This window comes from Sinohyriopsis cumingii, chromosome 6 (genome assembly GCF_028554795.1).
Source record: "Sinohyriopsis cumingii isolate HCF-2022 chromosome 6, ASM2855479v2, whole genome shotgun sequence".
NCBI classification, from domain to species: domain Eukaryota; kingdom Metazoa; phylum Mollusca; class Bivalvia; order Unionida; family Unionidae; genus Sinohyriopsis; species Sinohyriopsis cumingii.
The window spans coordinates 9,472,209-9,492,499 of NC_142966.1; positions in this window are offsets into that span (position 1 = coordinate 9,472,209).

Sequence of the window (20,291 nt, forward strand, 5' to 3'; positions counted from 1 at the left end):
AAAAAAGAAGAATTGAAGAGTTAATTGTAGTTTTCTTCTACGACTTCCGCTTCATTGGTACTTAATCTCAAATTTTAATTTTCACCAGGGACGAATAAATATTCGAATAAGAATTCTGCATTATTTATGTCGTTAAGTAAATTGACCGCAGGCGTCAATTTGTCAACTTAACGAATTATTACGATATAAATTATACCATTTAATAACTTATTCATATTATCAATATTTTGTACATATCTTAGGTGTGTGATGCTTATATAAATATACAACTGTACAATTCATGACAAATGCCTTTATAACGAGAGATATAATTGAATCATTTGACCGACTGACTCTACGTTCATTGTCTTTTCCTAATACGAATATCTAAGCTAATACGTGTGGATATAACATTAACAAATCTTCACCATCAGCCCTCCAAATGTTTAAAACTGGACATTATGTTCTACAATTATGATTAGACATATATCTCATATTAACTATCCAAGACAATGAAATGCTTGGAGATAAAGTTGATTTAAGACATGCAAGTGTGTGTGTGTGTGTGTGTGTGTGTGTGTTGATTTAAGACATGCAAGTGTGTGTGTGTGTGTGTGTGTGTGTGTGTGTGTGTGTGTGTGAGAGAGAGAGAGAGAGAGAGAGAGAGAGAGATGTAGCTTATGTTAGAAAATAAATTACCATTGCTGATAAGAAATATTCCAAGGGCAACTTTTTTTCAGGCAATTAACTTCCGCAAAACGTTTTAATAGACAATAATACTTGCTTTAAAAAAAGTTAACCTTCATTCTAACATATTGTACGATAACTAATTATTCGATCTCCTTCCAAACATTACGCGTGTCTCACTAGCGAACTATTTTAAAGTTTGTGATGACACGACACTTTTTTGGGACACAACCATGTCAATATGGCATTGTCATCAGGGTCAATCAATTGAAATGTACGCTATTAGTGATAATCATGGGGCAATTTTTCAATTATTTTCGTGATCAAGGTATGATTCACACTGCTTCTCAAGGATATTTTTCCACTGATGTTGTCGGCAGAAAATGGCGTATTATGTATGCATGGTTTCCGAAAATGTTACAAACCTTGCGGGAGGTGGTCAGATTGTATCTCAATGCGGTTCTGATTTTATTCCTACCATAATGTTTGTCATAATGACAGTATTCAAACTTGTATACGACTATTTTTCAAGACCTGAGTACAAAATCGTTTATGACCATTATTCTAGATTTGTGGAGCGTACAAAGTCGTTCAAGACTATTATTATAGACTTGCAGTGCGTACAAAATCGTTCATGACTACTATGATATATTTACAGTAAGTACAAACTCGTTCATGACTATTATGATACATTTGCAGTGCGTGAAAAATCGTTCATAATTATTATGATACACTTGCAATGCGTACAAAATCGTTCATGACTATTATGATACACTTGAAGTACATGCAAAATCGTTCATGACTTTTATTCTAGTTTTGAGTGAGTATAAAATCGTTCATGACCATTATTATAGACTTGCAGTGCGTACTGAAATGAACGTATTAAGGACTGTACCAAAAAATGAAATGAATGTATTGAAGACTGTACCAAAACAACTGGAATTAACGTATTAAAGATTGTACCAAAAATGAAATGAACGTATTGAAGACTGTACCAAAAAATGAGATGAACGTATTGAAGACTGTACCAAAAAACACTGGAATTAACGTATTGAAGACTGTACCAAAAAATGAAATGAACGTATTGAAGACTGTACCAAAAAATGAGATGAACGTATTGAAGACAGTACCAAAACAACTGAAATGAACGTATTAAAGAATGTACCAAAAATTAAATGAACGTATTGAAGAATGTATCCAAAAAACTGAAATTAACGTATTAAAGAATGTACAAAAAAATGAAATGAACGTATTGAAGACTGTACCCAAAAATGAAATGAACGTATTAAAGACTGTAACAAAAAGTGAAAAGAACGTATTGAAGACTGTACCAAAAAAACTGAAATGAATGTATTAAATAAAGACTTAAAAGAAGATTATAATGAACGTATTAAAGACTGTATAAAGCAAACTGAAATGAACGTATTAAAGGGACTGTTCAAGAAAACTTAAATGAACGTATTGATGACTGTACAGGAAGACTGAAATTAGCGTTTTAAAGACTACAAGAAAACTGAAATGGATGTATTGAATGAACAACAAGAAAACTGAAATTAAAGTATTCAATGAAGATTAAAATGAACGTATTAAAGACTTAAAAGAAAATGGAAATTAACATATTAATGAGTGTAAAAGATAATTTGCTATCAGGTAGAAGATAAATATCAGACATATGCAACAGAGCCAGATATATGCCGACCCATCACATCACCCTTAACCCCTGTCATTAATCTCGTTTCAGGACAGATAAAGCAATTAGCACAGCTGTACATATGTCACGCTGTTGTGCGAGCAGGCACAAATAGGCAACTTCACACATTTCATAATTTTTTTGACAAAAGGCTCCAGAACAGCTATAGCAGGCAATAAATCATGGGTCCCTACCTCCATCCCATAAAAATGTGTCTGACTTAACTTGATATACATGTGGATATTACACAAGACAATAACTTTTAGTATAGTAAATTTCTACTCCATTTCCATTTCGGTGGCTACAGATGTCGCCATCTTCGTTTCAGAATGAATATCCAATCTGCATTCCAAATTTAGATCACTGTAGATATCAATATAAGCAGCGTCGTTGTTGACGTCATCGTCATCACCACCAACGTCATCGCTTTCATAATATTTGCCTACTCCATGCGTACTATAGAAAACGTAATTAGGAAAATATTCTTTAAACCCACAGCCTGGTTTATTTATTGTATCTCTACAGGCTCTTGATGGCCGAGCATCACTGCAGTCCTCACCTTTGTCCGCGTGGACCGAGTCATGGGCTTGGCCGATGTGGGTCTTTGAAAAGTTTGTCAGTAGCTTCCTGTAGGTCGGTTTTTCCCATGTTCATTCTCCACAATTTATATACTGACCGCCATGTATTGTGTGCTGACAATTGGCATAAACCCACAACAACAATAATCAGTGTGTATCGGACAAACGTTATATACGAACTTAATTAAGACATTCTGCCTGACGCGTTATAAATTCTTGCACTCTTCGAATATGTACAGGTGTGCAATCAATTATACAAAGGATAGCATTACAGCTGATTGTAAAGGTACAAAAGTAAAGTGTGATAAGTGAAGACTTTCATGTATAATTGTAAAAGAGGATGTCAAATTAATTGCTAAAGAGGAAAATACTGAAGGTTTCACAAAAAGCATGAGATTAAAGTACCATACTTCCTAATTAATGTAGGTCACGTGATAAACTGTTCATAGTGGATCATAATTCAAATAAACAACTATGTATTAAAGCAATCACCTCAAAGAGACAAACAAATTATATATATATATATATATATATATATATATATATATATATATATATATATATATATATATATATATACACACATACGAGAGAGAGAGAGAGAGAGAGAGAGAGAGAGAGAGAGAGAGACAGCAAGACCGACAGACAGACAGATTGGAACGAAGAGGCAGACGGATAAGATGTTACAGAATAGGACAGGGTATACAACCTGTAAATGTAAGTCATTATGGACAAAAGACAGAGAGACAGACAGAGGGAGATGGAGAGCGAACAGAGAAAGGGGAGAGGTAAAGAGAAAGAGATATCAAAGTGTAATAACATCCGTCTGATTCGTGCAAGTGGCATTCTTATGGAATGAATTTTAACATTGACGACACTGGTTAAGGGGTATATCCCTTTTTTACTACAAAGTTAACGAATACAATTATAGGTGCATGTTGTTGGACTGAATACAAATTCTCGCAAACCAACCTATTTATTTACCCAGATGTTTTATTACTTTTACTGGATAAATAAACAGTGGATCACCGTGGTATTAGTTTCACGTTCCAAGCCTCTACACCAAAGTCTTGCACTTAACTTTCTGTGAGATATGAAAATAAACGATCTTCGAGTGCCCTTGTTCATCAACGTCAAATATGTTTTAAAAAATTGTAACACAAAACGGTTGCATACCTCTCCACTGGGCGCATGCCTGAACAGAGTGTCCAAAGACAGGCAGATGCCTATCTGACACAACGCTGACATACTTAGCTGTTGCAGTTTGCATTTTTGGAATACCCCAAGTGAAATTTATTTTAGGAATACCCCATGTGGAATTTAGTTTAGGATTACCCCATGGAGAATTATTTGGGGAATACCTCATATGAAATTTTCATGCTGGTAAGCTTTAAAACTCATATTAATTATATTTAAATTTGTCTTTGGAACATAAGTTTAGTTATGAAGATTATTGCCATATGTATTTCCTAAAACTTCTATTATGGGATAATGCAGATGAAACGTGGCGACGAAGGGGGTTGTGATGGAGTTGTGGTGACTAAAGTGGTTGTTGTTGTTGTTATAGGGTTTAACGCCATTTTTCAGCACGCGATAGGCTATACATGGCGGCCAGTATTATTGGTGGACGAAGAACCCGGGAAAACCCCGGAAAGAACCACCGACCCACGAGAAGCTACCGGCAAGCTTTCTCACATATCCACATTGGCCGAGCCCGAGACTGGAACCCACGCAGACAGAGGTGAGATGGCAGAGGATCCGTGACGGAGAGCGCTTTAGACCACTCGGCCACTCGGGGCCCCGACTAAAGTGGTTATCAAACATTATCGACAAATGCCATCACCAAGCAGACCAGACATTGAGCTCAAACACTTGTCACAGATATTTCCACAAAACAAACACTATCATAGTTAGGCTTGATCTAGAGTTGTTTTGCTTTTTTTTTTCAGAATGGGCAAAAGTAGTGTATATGATATAAATAGCAGATGTGAAACTGCTACGCTAATATCTTTCACATTTTTGGGGACAGTGTATCCATAAAACTGAAATTGGTATGCAAATATCTTCTGTTTTACAAATTTGAAAACATTATAACTATAAACACGATACACGAAGGAAAACAATCTTTCACGTCTTGGAGGCATTATATCTATAAATTATAACTATCTCAGTCTCGCTTTTGAAATGACCATATATTTGAGGCCGTGTGCATGCATTATGAGTGAAACAGGAAAGGAACGATTTTTTAAAATAATGCCGTGTTTATTTCTCTCTAAAGTTTCTCGCAACTAAACATAATCACGATTTACAGTTAACAAGGCTTAAAAATGATTATTGATAATTACTGTTTCTTAAAAAAAAGACAATTAGGAAGTCCCTCTGATCACAGTGCTGTTTGAGATAATCAAGCATGTCGGTTTATATATATGTGAGGTCCTCGTTTTAAGCAGATACATACATACATACATACATACATACATACATACATACAGCAGTGCGACAAAACTTAAATCTATTCAATCCTTAGTCCTGTTGGATTGGACTGAAGAAAAGAACTGTTGACACGCTCATGGAACGTTAACTTCGACACATCAGTAATCTCTCTCTCTCTCTCTCTCTCTCTCTCTCTCTCTCATGATGATATGCTTATAATCCGACGACTGTAGCCTTATACAATTGTGGCAAACATATTATGCCACTAATGTGTATCACGTAGCTTATAACGTGTATCATGAAGCTTGTAACGTGTATCATATAACTGATAACGTGTATCATGTAGCTTATATACTAGCATAAAAGGCTGCAGCACCTTGTACCATGCCATATATAAGACTGATATGTCTTTGTCTTCCATGAATAGTCTTGGGGTTTAACATTTTGATACCTTGAGTTTTAAGACTGTCCTTTTGATACATACAAAAAATGTTTAGTTTCATGTATCATGTATTTGGATCAGTAATCTACCCTCGCTGTGAGATAATAATCTAATATCGTCTTATATTGCTTATACAAATTAGTGTCACCTATCAAATCTCATTTTGCAAAGTTTTGTATGTGTGGCTCAGATCAGCTAGCGTTGAACTGTTTGCCTTTATTATATATGTTAAACCAAGTCTTAGGGCACGGACAAAGCTGGTCTGGCATATAGACTTTCCGCAGCCTGAAAGATGAGAACATGGCAGAATAAGGGACGAATCTGACACAAATTCGGCCCGCCTTGTAATAATCGCAGGAGCTGTGATATAACAAAGAGCAAATTTTTAAATGTCAAACGTTCGATGATACGAACGAATCAGTTTATGTATAAACAAAGATCTGATTGTATCAATTAAAACTAAAAGGTGTCTTAATTACGAGCAAATGCGTTATCCATCACGGTTCTTTTATATCCATAAAATCCCAAGTAAAATATATCCAGCGAATGCTTTATCGCAACTAATTTAAACACCATGAATCCTCATATATTTTAGCAATATAAAATTCCTTTTCCCAGACAGTACGGAGATTGTTATCGGTATCGGGCACCCCACACTACATACACCAATAAAATATAAAATTAACTAATAATAACTACACAACTAACCCTCTGCCAAACTAAACAGGAAAAGAAATCTAATTCTGTACCCTATACAATATTAAATGTCAAAGAACGTATAGTGCCTTCGTGTTTGTTATACGGACAGGGGCGGATCTAGATTACTTCAATGGTTTGTTACTATCAGCTACCAACATTATTAATATAGAAATATAAATATACACCGGACAGAATAAAAAGTGCTTCCCTGGATTCTATAGAAGAATGCTTGTTCATAGTAGGTAGAATTAATATTTAATGCAATTAATACTATCATACAGGTTAGAGAATTTTTAATTCGTACTCAAAGGAGATTCGAACCCAGGTCCGTGGATAAACGGCACCCATCGCCGTGCCTGCACAAACGAGTCCATATTCCATCACGAGTATGCACATATCACCATAAAGTGTTGCAAATGAGTCGGTGTTATATGCACTCGTGTGTGGCAGACACACTCGCATGACGACCTAGTAATTAATTTTCATGTATCTACACAGTTCTTCTGGATTCCTATGAAAGAAATCAAGGTACATATAATTAGTTATAGAGAATTATAAATATACACCAAACAGAATGGAAGTGATATCCCTGAATTCTATTGAAGAATATTTGATAATAGGATGCAGAATTAATATTTAATACAAATAATGCTATCATACAGGATAGAGAATTTTTTTTCGTACTCCACGGGGAATACGATGAGTGCCGTTTACAAAAGGACATGGGTACGAATAAAAAATTATCTAACCTGCATGATAGTGTTATATATATATATATATATATATATATATATATATATATATATATATATATATATATATATATATATATAATGACAAGTGTCACAAGTTAACAAACTAGCACTCAAAACATATAACTAAGGAAGATATAAACCAATAAAAGTTGGAAAATCAGCACGTGCGAAAATTAAAAAACATTAATATTAATTTTAGTGGGCCCCACTTGTTAAGTAACCTTTGGTTTGGTTATACAATTTCTCACATAAATAAAAATTATCTAATTTATTATTTTAAAAAATGCAATTAGCCTTTCTGCTATACCGATAAAACACATTTCATCACGAAATCGAGTGAATGACTGAACTCATTGCTCAGCATGCCTGCATAATCTGGTTGCTTCTGGTCCTCTATTAGTCAACGTTGGTGACAGGTCAGAATTGCTGTATTTCTTTTCCTCTTCTTTCTGTCTCTCCAGCCTCTTCCGGTCATCAAATGTAAAATTTCGTGACTGTTCTCTTTCCCACTTCGTGGTGCATATATGAAGCTATTTCCCTTTGCTTGTGCTTTCCGATAGTCGCTTTTTCTATGCAGCCGAATCTGTTTGTACCTTCAATATTCCGTGTATCTCAATCTTCAGACACCCGTCCCTTGGGCAATTCATAACGAGAAGTATTTATTATTTCCCGTAGTCATCTTCTTGCATCCCTGCAGAATCTTAGACTGACTAGTTGCGCAAGGGAAAGTACTTAAAACATTGTAATTTCGTCTGGGAAACGCACACCGCTCATTTAGCTCAGCCAATCAGGATTTACGTTTCTAATGGCCAAATTTTAAAAAGCCCATCAAAGTTTAATTAATTCTTTCCATTCTGCCTTATTAATAACTATTTCTGGAAAAACTCATCTTATGAGACTTATTTCATATGGTCTACAGTTGCCTCTTGATTGTCCCCACGTTGACATTTTTCTCTACTTTAAACTCCAAGTTAAGACCGCCTCTCTGTCTGTCTGACCGTATTCCCAGTGAATTCCAATTAAACATTATTCATGCCCCCAGTGAAGAGCATCACATACATCACAGCATTGATTTATTGCGGGCCTATCCCATACGTCAAAGTTAATTGTTATGCGTCACACTGAGAACGACAAGGTTGACTCGTGTATGCTGCAGTAACATTTCTCTTTTGAAAATTCACTCTGTTACAGTTAAGTTGGACCAGATGTTTGCATTCTGGCGTGTCTAGTGTTATGAAAGTAAATAATGTTATTTCATCGTTAACTGCTTTACGGTATTCCACTTAAACTGAGTATACGTGTGAATTATTTATGTCTCCGGTAAAGATTAAATAAGATTTTTAACACACTTGAAATAAAAAATATCCTACACTGTGATAAATGTGCTTGAATTACTGGTGTATTTGACTCGTGTATTTGACAATTTGTTTAGTGAATCAAGTTATATGCGCTGCAAGATATCTGTAGAAATATAGTCATTTTACAATTATAATTCCTTTCATCAACATTATAGTCTACGAAACAGTCAGTAAATAACTACTTACGTGTTTTAAATAAAACCTATGTTGTCGTGTTTAATACTGGTAAGAGACTTTCTTTTTCCTTTTAATGTAGGCTACAGCTTTCCATAATTAGCAATGAATGAAATACAACGTGCTAAATAAAGGCAATACCTGATTTAGAGCAAACCATTCGCATTAGTTAATTTGTAAATACAATAGCAATTGCAAGTACTTTTGAAAACTTGAAGTTTATTATTTTGACAAATATTTATTAGAGTTTCTTGTTTTGAGTTTTAATCAAATGAGATATTGTTTAATGTTGACTGTATATCCAGCAGTCGTATTTATATCTATATTTAATTGCTCAGTTTGCAGATGAATAAAATAATTTATTGTGTCATGTTCTCAAAATTTAATGGAATATATAATATATGTTATCTTAATAGAATACTTGGCAGATAGGCTTATATCGTTAATCAGTGACTCAAGTTCTAAATGTACTGAAATATCCCTGAAACCGCTAAGTTGCATACTCAGTTTTTTATCGTCCAATTTCTGGAGGCGTACATGAATATACTTTTTTCATTATAGTGTTTGTGTCTTTTAACACTTTAACACGTGACTGAGTCTGTCAAGGAAATGGAAGCTATGTGCCTTGAGAGAAGCAAACGAAAAGAATATTAATCAAGAGGAGAAACAGACATAGGCTAAGAATGGTAAAATTAGGAGAACTAGATAGTAAAAACAAATTTTGGTCTTGGTATAATGTATTTGCATGAAGCTAAAAGACTACGACTGCTAATTGTAATTTAGTATCTAGAACAACCAATGTGTTTTGTTTTGGGTTTTTTGTTGGTGGTGTTGGGGTTGTTGGGTTTTAGGGGTTTCTTGTTTGTTTTGTTTAACAAATAAATATAAATTGATTGATTCTTTGATTACTTATATCAGGAATTTCACATGATATATTAGATGAAGAATCGCAGAGGACGCAAGTAATCCATTTGTATGATGATGGCGACGCAGAAGGCGATAATAATAACTATCATCTTCATCATCATCATCATCATTATTATTATTATTATTATTATTATCATTATTATTATTATTATTATTATTATTATTATTATTATTATTATTATTATTATTATTTCTATTAATGTGATTGTTATTGTTGTTAATGGGAATGACGATGTTATTGTTTTTCTGGTTGCTTGCTTAAATTTAAATTAATTTTTTAAAAATTCCATTATCGTCAAAGTTGTCGTAGTCTTGCTCTTATTCGTATAAATAATGTCTAACCTTTAACAGATTACTAGTCTAATAAATCAACCCAAGCCCCAATCTTTGTTGATAGTGATGGACGATATGTGGCTCTGGTGTCACCTGCGTACAGTACCGGTATTTGGTAACAGCTATATCTTGCGTGAAATTGAAAATGGCCGCATGACAGAAGGTTGTGCTATCCCATATCGATTTACAAGTCGCCAAAATAGGATTTGATCTGGAAATAGTATGTACATATATCCAAACATACCCTTCAGCCGACTGTAGCTCAACAAACGCTAGAAATACCGGTAAATGTATAACATATACACCGATGTGTGCAGGCAAGAGTGTCTGCTGATATTTGCTGGTTTTAATGACTAGGCGATATCCTCCTCTAAACCGTCAGTCAATACCATTACAGGTGTGGGGCTAATTTATCGGCCTATCAGGGTGCATGCTTAAAGAGAGCACACATTTATGAGGTCTCGGTGATTCAAACTTGTATATAGATGAAGATGGACATGTAGCAGTTGTATTATATATGTAAAGCAAATCATGGTTAAACAAATATGGGAAAACATATCTCTGCCTACCAAATATTTTTAGGAATGGAATTCTAAGAATATACAAGTTAGTTTTGTTTTGATTGCGCAAAGTTGCCAAACTTAATAGCTGCGTCTTTATTAGTTGACGAATACGATCCTAAGCGAGCGTAAACAAGCCATCTGGTACACCAAGCTCAGTTATTGATGGTACTATTGCAGATAACTCTTGATCTTTGAAAACATTGTAATAGACAGTTGTAGTATTTCTTTTGGTAGAAGTCCCCTCAATAGTCAGTTGTAGTATTTCTCTTTGTAGAAATCCCCGCAAAGTGTATATATATATATATATATATATATATATATATATATATATATATATATATATATATATATATATATATATATATATATATATATATATATATATATATATATATATATATCATTTCTCTTGGTAACAGTACTCTCGAAGTTTGCATAAATATATAAACAAACAAATAAATAAATAAATAATACTTAATTAATAAAGCGATCAATCTTTGGGTTTACTCAAGGAAACTGTCATAAAAAGAAACTGTCACTAATCTTTTTATTTCTGTTTTTTTTTCCACGAAGTCTTAATCTTTGTCAATCTTCTTTATTTTGTTAACCTCTCAAAAGGAAATAACCTTTCGAACAATGGAGCATAGTAGTGATTACTACGCCCTTGTGCGCGTGAATAGCTACGGATTGGAACCCGGGTCTATTGTAATCTATGCTTAATGGATACAACTGGCGCCACTAGAAAAGCAAAATCAGCTTTCAATAAACTTTCATTTTTCTTCTTAATAATAGAGAAGAAATTTGCATTGCTAACTCTATCTCGAAGGCCCTAATTAGTAAATATTTACTGACTTGTACACCTAAAGCATTTAAGAGCACAACATCTATTTAAACATGTATTTTTCAATAAAAGGCAAAGAAAATTTGACAGAAAAAAGGTGCTTTCTCTGCATGAGTAAATAGAAGGAAAATGCAGACATACAAATGCAATATTTATTCTTTATTTTAGAAAATATTTTTGTGCAGTCCGAAATGAAAACACGCGTCTGTCTAACGAAAGAAAAATAATCTGAAATGACAACACCCTACTCTCGAACGAACGAAAATTATTTCTCAAATGGGTTTCATTATTTGGTGTTTATATCAATGCATCGTTGAAAATATGTTGGTGTTTATTTGAATGCATCTTTGAGAATATTTTGGTGTTTACCTCAATGCATCGTTGATAATACTTTGGTGTTTATCTCAATATATCGTCGAGAATATTTTGGTGTTCATCTAAGTGCTTCTTTGAGATAGTGAGAAACTTGAGTCATTTAAGAAATGTGTCACCTTATAAATGTTTGTGGTGCATTATTTAACGGAGAGCTCGATTAAGCTTATATAGGGCTGAAAAATCAATTACTGGTGATTATTTGTAATTAACAGTCAAGCTCTAGCGACTTTGGTTAACCTTCCCCCTCAGGCTGTGTCAAGATCTAAGTATTATACTAAAAAGCTTACATTGAAAATCTCTGGCATGTCAACACCTATCACAGTTTCATATAAATGCCAAAATCTGATTGTACATATCTACACTCTGAAATGAACAAAGATATATATATATATATATATATATATATATATATATATATATATATATATATATATATATATATATATATATATATATTTATTTATTTATTTATGTATGTATGTAATTTATGTGTGTATATATATATATATGTATGTATGTATGTATGTATGTATGTAATGTATGTATATATGTATGTATGTATGTATGTAATCCATATCGATACTAATATACACTTGCTCATTTGATAGTCTCTTGCACAAAATAAATAGATTGTGAGATTGGAAATGGGTTGATTTGCATGGAAGTAATATCCTGCTATCTGACGTCACGGAGACTCGACGGATACTGACACGATGACATGTCCGCTGACCTTTCAAGCCATCATCAAATTACAGCTATCATGTTTGCAAAAGTGAAGTTGCTCGGAACACATCTTATCAAAGGACAACAATCAAAAAAGGAACGGCATCGCTTTATCTGAGAGGATACTAAGTCTAATCGGACCCAAATTCTAGAGATCGCCAGAGTACGAACCTCTGCTGAAATTCCAAAGTTAGGCTGAAAACGAAACTTTACTTGTGCATGCAATATCTACTTATAATTATCGACTTTAGTCCGACTGGTACACTTGAAACTGGAAATATGAAGCACAATGAACCTGTCGAGCATTTCTTAACTCAGTAGAATTACACTGCGCCCCATCGGTAACATTTAGTACATTTGCCCACAAACTTAGAAACCATTATTGAATTCTCGTCGTTTCCAACACAGGATGTTCGTGCTGTGAATGACTTATGAGGAGACAACTCATTATATCCCTGATCAATCAGCGGTTTGCGGAGTGATTCAACATCTTAGATTGTAGGCCTACTCACACAGGCTAATAATGTAAATACGATAAATATAACATTGACTGGTTATCTGTATAATATTCAGGCATAAATCCATGTCTAATTATATTTTACTGTAATTGGTCTCGAGCTGTGCTTGTGTGACGTCATAGGAAGAAGGGAGTTTATTCAGTTCAGGCTTGGAGTATCTAACAGAGTGCCGTGATAACACAATTTTGGCCTTCATGTTGATCATCTGTCACGTGATTTACCCGTAAAAAATACAAGTTTGTTGGCGACAAGCGATGCCATCCAACTCAATTTTGAACCCGTGTACAATATCTTAAAATTTAATAGGAGTTACATGGCGATAACCATTATGAAAGCTGGACTTCACATTGAGGAAGATAATCAAAACCAACGTGGAAGAACATCGTAGGCTTTGTTATACGAAGAATATACAATTATTAGTTGCCTTAACATGTTAACAAATAAGTCCGAACATAAAAACCATGTACAGCATCTCTCTCTCTCTCTCTCTCTCTCTCTCTCTCTCTCTCTCTCTCTCTCTCTCTCCATTATGTCGCATGTGAAGTAATGTTAATTCGAAACGATTTTGCTTTTTGCTTTTTGTTGCGCATTTCCGAACGGTAATTACGTTTCGAGTAAATATCCAAACTTTATTTTCTTATCACTTGTATTTCTTTAGCGGTTCACTCAGTGAAATACATATTCATACACCTCTTAGCATTCGAAAACATACATACGATATGTTTAGAGACATGGCTGCATTTGTAATGAAAGGAATATTTAATTATACAAGTAGTAAACGATGTGACGTTGTGTCATTAGGAACATTATTTGTAAATTATTTCTGTTACAGTCCGTCTGACAGTATTTCACAGTATGTATTCGTTAAAGCATACAATACCACCAACACTGCATTAGCATTGCATACAATAAACCAGCTTTGCTTTAACACTGCATACAATAAACTGATTATTGGTAATATTGTTAACACAAAAATAAAAATATACGGCTGAATTTATGTTGCTACTGTCAGGAAAGTTGAGTCATTTATTTATTTATTTTGTTCCATGAAAACCACCATAATACCCACATAATTAAAGCAAACAGACTGGACCCATGTTTGACACTTGCCTCCAGATACACTTAACATTGTCCACTATGTGTTTACAGAATAAGTTTATATTACGATGTGTTTGTTCAGCATGTAATCAGTGTCCAGTTTAAAATAAGCCACAAGTGAATTCCAGTTATCGACATCTCAAAAGGACCAAACTATGACACAGATAGTCACATTAATTTCAAGAGAAATACTAGCGAGACAAGATGAATTGTTATTTCATACATTATTTATGTAACATCTTGGTCACGTTCTACGTGTATAACTTACTAGAAATATTTTTGTAATATTATGGTCCTATTTCAGAAGATAAATAATACATACGTATATATATATATATATATATATATATATATATATATATATATATATATATATATATATATATATATATATATATATATATATATATCCCTACAACACGTAATGCAATATCACCAAGCTCCCATTCCATACAGCACGTAATGCTATGTCACTTAGCTCCCATTCCATACAGCACGTAATGCTATGTCACTTAGCTCCCATTTCATACAACACGTAATGCAATGTCATTTAGCTCCCATTTCATACAACACGTAATGCTATGTCACTTAGCTCCCATTTCATACAACACGTAATGCTATGTCACTTAGCTCCCATTTCATACAACACGTAATGCAATGTCACTTAGCTCCCATTCCATACAGTACGTAATGCTATGTCACTTAGCTCCCATTCCATGCAGCACGTAATGCTATGTCACTTAGCTCCCATTTCATACAACACGTAATGCAATGTCACTTAGCTCCCATTTCATACAACACGTAATGCTATGTCACTTAGCTCCCATTTCATACAACACGTAATGCTATGTCACTTAGCTCCCATTTCCTACAACACGTAATGCAATGTCACTTAGCTCCCATTTCCTACAACACGTAATGCAAGGTCACTTAGCTCCCATTTCCTATAACACGTAATGCAATGTCACTTAGCTCCCATTTCATACACGTAATGCAATGTCACTTAGCTCCCATTTCCTACAACACGTAATGCAATGTCACTTAGCTCCCATTTCATACACGTAATGCAATGTCACTTAGCTCCCATTTCCTACAACACGTAATGCAATGTCACTTAGCTCCCATTTCCTACAACACGTCATTTAATGCCACGCTCCATTCCCTACAACACGTAATGCAATGTCATTTAGCTCCCATTTCATACAACACGTAATGCTATGTCACTTAGCTCCCATTTCATACAACAGTTAATGCAATGTCACTTAGCTCCCTTTTATATGATATAGGCAACGATGTGTTAAAAACCAACCAACCAAAACGAGGACAACCAGGTATGCTGTGTTTATTTCATGTGTTCTTATATTTTAGTTTACTTATGTTACCTTTTATGTATAAATAAATAAATAAGTAAATAAATAAATCTCAATAATGCCGGAAAACCCACTGAAGCTATAAAAGATCCACCAAAAGAACATACACACAGATACTGTCACTTGAAATTTTGCAATTATTTTATTTTTGTGCACGTTTATTGGGAATTATGAACACTTTGACTAAATAGACAAACATACTCTTGCTTTGGTACCCTTTCGGAGAAAGTCATGTCCCTTTTGAACTTTTGGAAATACGCACCCCCACCACCCCAGCACTTTACATGATCCGGCCCTGCAATGCATCGTTAAATAAATATTTTTATATAGCTGCACTGAATTCGTGGCTGGAAAAGTGCAAAATAGAAACTCATAACACTAAAGTAAAACAACACTATACTTGAACAACACTACATTAGACAACACTACATTTAACAACACTGCCTAAACAATAGACACAAGAGAAATCATGTAGTCTTTGCTGCATGAACTCAAAAAGATACGAGTCAAATATAACCATGTCGCGTTTCGTCTTTTTCACTCGTATGTTGTGATGTCACCACAGTATCCATAAACTAATGCGGTTGGGGATGCGGTACGTTTTAGTATCACGAAGAAAGCATATTAGTCATTCTTCTTGTTTAAAAAGGGGTCCACAATAAATCTGTTCAAATGTCATCTTTGCATAACGCAAACAATCATAGGACATTGCATGGTGTGAGTTAATATCTGGGTCACATGTGCAGATGCGTGTGTATATGTGCATTTATTATTTCATTTGAACTAGAAATTGACCTGCTGAGTAGATAAAATTTAGCAGTCGGTACCAAAATAAGTAGAGGAAGAGAAAATGCAGGGGGGTGGGGAATAGCAACCTCTGTTAAATGGTAAATCGTTTTCTTTTTTCAAGTTAGACATTCATCTTGGTTTCAAACTTCATTCAGTCCAGTTACAATGCATGGATGTACAGTGAGTACCGCATCGAATTTCAATTTGAATCTTCCGGTGAGCTTCATTTTCTGCAGCCATGTTGGTGATCATACGGTGTTCTCCGACCGATGAAAATTAGTTCCGGTAGCAGACATTATATTACGCCCAATTACACTGAGAGACCATACATCGTAAGATCAATTGTCCTGTGATTTGTCATCATACAGGAATACAAAGTCAGAAATAGGTAGGTATTATATTTCTTAATATTGCCCTCGGATCCATGCAGCTTACCTCATGCAATTAAGATGCTTTGAGGAGAAGACAGGAGCCTCGCTCATTGTACGTTCTCTATGCACAATTACTGCTATAAACCTGATATTTGAAAAAAGAAGAGACTTGGATTCCAAACTTTCGCAGTAACTACAATGAACATGACAGGTGAAGAATGGAGAAAGTTGGATTCCAAACTTTTGTCCCCTTGGGAGCTTTCTTTGACGAGAGTCTTTCCTGACGGGAGGTAATAACTGTCAGGGCAACCTCTTAATTAATTTTTATGTGCTTAGTGAAATAGAAAGACCCTGACTATGATGTCAGGTGATATACCGTAGGCTCAACGTTGCTAGATAGGCAACAGTCGCCGTGAGCGCTTCACAAGAGATTGATAAAAATAAGGGAACTACATAAACAGGCAATTTTTATTTTCCATATGCCTTGCTTATTATGCCCCGAAAAACAAGAAGACATTTTACATAAAAGAGCTCCTGCTAGGTGATTTATTTCCTGTAATTGACGAAAGACGATAAACCGTGATGATGACATTAAACGATTAAGACAGTCACGGTGATATGAGTTGCGTAACTTATTTATAATTTAACAGTTTGATGGCTAGTTGCGTTTTTATAATGATTGACGTGAAAAACAGAGCCATGTCCGTACGTGAAAGTACTAGAAAGTCCCTAAGATGTCTGTTTGAAACGGACATGAAGTTTCGTAACTTGTTTTATTAGTTTATCCCACTTTGTGTAGTATCATTATATAATTTGAACATCTCTGCAACTTGTGTAATCAAAGTCTATTCTACTTCCAGGCGATCCCATTTGTAGACAATTCACCGTGTCATCACTTTGCATAAGCGTGTGACTCTATGGCAGGGGTGTCCAAAGTCCGGCCCGCGAGCCAATGACGGCCCGCGGTAAGATTTCATACGGCCCGCAGCTTCGGTCATATAATGTATTATTTATGGCCCAGATATGAATGAAAGGCAGAATTGTGTTTTTAGAGTTGTTCATGTCTGCCTGAGTGGCTTATATTTAGTTGCATTGCCATTTGAAAAATAAAGATAATTGTGACAATGAAAATTGTTTTATTTATTTATTGTTTATTTGTTTTTATTTATTTATTTATAGTTCTTTAACAGTGTATATTTGCATGTAACTTCTGTGGTTAAAAAACATCAAAAGAAACTATTGGCCCCGGGCATCTTCACTTTATCAAATCTGGACCTCTTTGCAAAAAGTTTGGACACCCCTGCTCTATGGAATAGAACAACACACGTATCAAGGACTTGGGATGATTGGATCAGTCATACATTTTTGCATCACCATCTCGTCATCCATTCAAGAGGACAAAATAAAAACTTTAAATTGCTAACTCAATATAATATTTATTTTCCTCAAGCAAACACAGAGCTGGCGCTGTTATATTTGTGTGCATCGCATACGGTATACAAGAACAGTAAACATATAATATTATATAGTATTATGATAATATACTATATTTTTAGAGTAGCATACTCGCATCTGTACAAGACAAACACTAACGTGCCAAATTAAAAAAATCACCGTCTGAGTTTATTATGTCACTACACCAACACATTCTTACCCCTATGTAACTAGACTGAATGACAAAATGATATTCACTGGCACAGTAAGACTATGTCATAAAAATAAATTTTCAGATAGAAGCCACGTAAAATATATCCCACAATCAAGATAAATATAATCTTTGCGACTAGGAAAGAGTTTAAAATCCGTACACAAATTACAATGCATGTCTCACACACACACACACACACACACACACACACACACACACACACACACACACACACAGACACAGAGAGAATAATATAAATATAAAACGATGGTAGTTTACATTGTATAGATTATCAACAAAAGAGCATAACACGGTCATCATGTCTACAAAATAAACTCACTGGGATGACTTAAACTTCAAAGGAGTGTCAACTAAAGATCCTAACAAATTTGCATCGTGTTCACATGGAACAAAGTCCTATCCTTGAATGTAGATGAAAATATACTGTGTCATCCTCACCCCAACCACGTAGTGTAAGTGGAGCAATATAAATACTAAAGCATTTGCACTCATTTCTATACAGTATGAGCTTCATTTTCTTCTAGAGCACATTGAGCAAGAAACTCTGCGTTAATGATGCCCCAAATGCACTACACATTATTTATCTATCTTTTACTCACTATGTTTTGTATTGTTACTTTTAATGCAAAACTGTCACAGATTCTGCATTAATAATATACATTATAAAAATTTCTGCAGAATCAATTTATATCAGTTCCAGTTTTTATTCTGGATTTAGAATAAACGTATACTGAAGGCAAGTTGTATGATTATTTTCTCATAAATTAAACAACAGTTGTGAGACGCCTTGAAACCATCGTAATATCCAAACGTCTAAATATACTTTAAATCTGTCATATAAAATGTGTATGAACACAAACATTCATTCACAACACGTTATTTATAGACCAAACATTGAATTGACTGATACTTTATCACGCCGTAGATTAATTAAGTTTGCATTATAATTGGTTTTTAAAATTGAATCATTGTTCTTGCAAAAGCGTACAATTCAAACCACACGCTATGAATATGTAACTTATTTATAATGCATTATTGTATAATACTGGCATAGATAACAATGAAAATCGAAATCGCCCAAATACTATTTTGGATTACCTTTCCTTCTAATCACACAACGCCAAAACAACATGAAAAGTGGACTATTGTACGTTCTGTATGGATACAAATTCAGGCTTTTGACAAAGATTCTGTCGCCTCAGAGAAGAGCGTACAAACGAGGCGTGATGGTGTGAACTGCATGACTGATGCTTTGTTTGATAGGTGGTATGACACGTGTGCGCATCAATCATCAAGACGATTTAAAACGTCGAGTAGTTGGTGCAGTTAAACAAAAGGAGTCAACTCCTAAAGGAGTTTTCAAATAGATCTTGAGTGAATTGTCAATCACGGTCTTTGAAAGCTATGATTAACGACTTGTTGCTTTCTGGAAATCGTTAATTATTTCTTGCTAAATGTAAATGTCAATTATCTTATTTGAATACTGCTATGTTATGAACACTCTGGTAATTATATATATATATATATATATATATATATATATATATATATATATATATATATATATATATATATATATATATATATATATATATATATATATATTATGTACGCTGTATCAATGATATAGCACGAGAGGTATAATTTTTTCATTTAAAGGAAGTGGCGCAAATTGATAAGTTCATTGTTTTCTTTTTGAGTTTCTATTTTTATTCATATTTATTAAATCAATATAAGACGCACTCGTGATTTAAACATGAAATATGGATTTTATGAAAAAAGTAGTGCCCTACTTACACGATTAACCTCTTGTACACTGAACCTGAACTGTGAGGCAATCACGTACTGGCGTATGGAAATTAGCGTGGAATAGAAACTAAGCGAAATGACGAACCAACAAGAGGTAAATACAATATGTT